Genomic DNA, 2,222 nt, shown 5'->3' with positions numbered 1-2,222 from the left:
AGATACAACCAGTCCTTGTTATCAGTAGATGAATTGAAATCTCTGTTTTTCTTTAGGGATAAGACTAGAAAATGAAAATAACAAGAGGCAAATGAAAGGTAGTATAGGAAAAAAGAGTGACTCTGCAGTTTCTTGTAATGAATTCCATTTTATTTCAGTGAATTTGTTCATGGGTTTTCAGTAACTTGTTTCATTTCAAAAAATTTTATACAATTACTATGATACCAAACTCCACAAGTAATATTTATAATGATTTCCCTTAGGGCACAAAATCATTTCAAAGATTTTTTTTTTTTTTAGTTATTTCTTAAGCTAACAGAAGTAGATAGGCCAAGCACATGCTATTATCAGAAAAATTTACAATGTACTTAAAAAGTTAAATTAGAAAGATCTAAATAAAGAACAAAAAGTGTGAACAAAAACCTAGTTCTTCTTATTCTAAATGTTGCATTGTTGCCATAACCACATTCTGACATGACAATATTAGAAAACTGGTAGTAGTCTAAGTAATTGAGCAAATTCAAAACAAACCATATTTAAATTTGCATTTCTAGTAAAAGAACAGTTAATGACACTAAATCTATCATCTTCTGACAGTGTTGGTGATATGTTATGAAGCAGTTCAAAACAAAAAATGACGCTGTGTGTTTAATAAACATGTATCTGGCCTTAGAACAGTTATAGAACTGTATTATTATTTGTGAGACAAATATAAATTAAACTATGGTATAACATATCTGGGATTCTCTGATAGCTCAGCTGGTAAAGAATCTTCCTGCAATGCAGAAGACCTCAATTCAATTTCTGGGTCAGGAAGATCCATTCAGAAGGGATAAGCTACCCACTCCAGCATTCATGGATTTCCCTGGTGCTTCAGAAGGTAAAAAAAAAAAAAAAAAAAATATGCCTGCAATGCAGGAGACCTGAGTTCAATCCCTGGATTGGGAAGATCTTCTGAAGAAGGGAAAGGCTACCCACTCCAGTATTCTGGCCTGGAGAATACCATGGACTGTATAGAACATGGAGTTGCAAAGAATTGGACATGACTGAGCAACTTTCACTTTCATAACATGTCAAATCTCACTTCTTGTAAATACAGAACTAAAAGATTTTGGTTCTTTAGCAAAAGAAGATTGAAATTGGGGAGGAGACAGTTCTAGCGAAAAGGCAAGAGACTCAGAAATAAATTCTGAATGGACCAGCAGTTAAAACTGGAAGATATTTTCTCTATAAACAAAGAATGCATTCTTAGAAATGACCCTGTGAGATTAAAAAAAAAAAAAAAAGAGTCCTACCATGGCTTTCATTAAAGATGGTGTATTTATTTTTCAGTATAGTCCATATATTAATCTATTATACTTGCTCAACTTTAAAACAAGAAAAAATCAAATAATAATATATCATATCTTGTCATTCTAATTATTTTTCAATTTTCTCTTACAGAGTAAAAGAGAATGGGGAACAATGATGCGATATAATGAAATCTCTACAAAATGAATGTATCTTTTGTAAGCTTATTTTGCATATATATATACTTAGCTATTTTAAAAATTTTGCATATATATATACTTAGCTATCTTAACAAATTTTAATAAATTTTGTGATACAAATTCCATTCATTACATTGTGCAACAATCACCACTATCTAGTCCTAAATTTTTTCATTACTTTAACAAAAACTCTGGAGTGAATAAACAATAAAAAATAGAGACAGCTTCACAAAATAACATGTTATTCTTGCATAGGTACCATGCTAAGATTCTTTTATAATTACAGTTTTTGTGTATATGCTGCTGAAGCAAACACTGGCATGTGTTTTTGTTTTTGTTTTTTTCTTTCCTCAAAATAATTCCCAGTTAGAACTTCAGAGAATCCACCAAATGGAATGATGGCATTCTGCTGAGTTACTACTAGGAACAATTTGGATTTTGTATTTAAGCCCTGCCTCTTGTCTCCTTGATGGTCACCTTCTGAATAGAGCTGTTTCTACAAAAATGCAGTACTGCAAAATGGCTTCTACGCAGGTCAGACAGCTCAAGTCCTTGCTCTGTAACAGTGATGACAAATTTAATGAATACAAATTAATATGTATTTAGTATCCATTCAGCCACTCAGTCATGCCCAACTCTTTGCAACTCCATGAATCACAGCACGCCAGGCCTCCCTGTCCATCACCAACTCCCAGAGTTCACTCAGACTCACGTCCATTGAGTCGGTGATGC

General features: G+C 32.7%; 1 non-coding gene across 1 annotated transcript; it reads right to left on the bottom strand.

Moving 5' to 3' along the window:
• Positions 1–1,700: 1,700 nt before the first annotated feature.
• On the bottom strand, positions 1,701–1,802 carry LOC114116754 (U6 spliceosomal RNA). Its single transcript, XR_003590577.1, has one exon. It is a non-coding gene; the product is annotated as a U6 spliceosomal RNA (small nuclear RNA).
• Positions 1,803–2,222: the final 420 nt, after the last annotated feature.

Source organism: Ovis aries, chromosome 10 (genome assembly GCF_016772045.2).
Source record: "Ovis aries strain OAR_USU_Benz2616 breed Rambouillet chromosome 10, ARS-UI_Ramb_v3.0, whole genome shotgun sequence".
In the NCBI taxonomy this organism is placed as follows: domain Eukaryota; kingdom Metazoa; phylum Chordata; class Mammalia; order Artiodactyla; family Bovidae; genus Ovis; species Ovis aries.
Note: the sequence above shows the minus strand (reverse complement) of the source record. Positions and strands in the feature narration are given on the sequence as shown.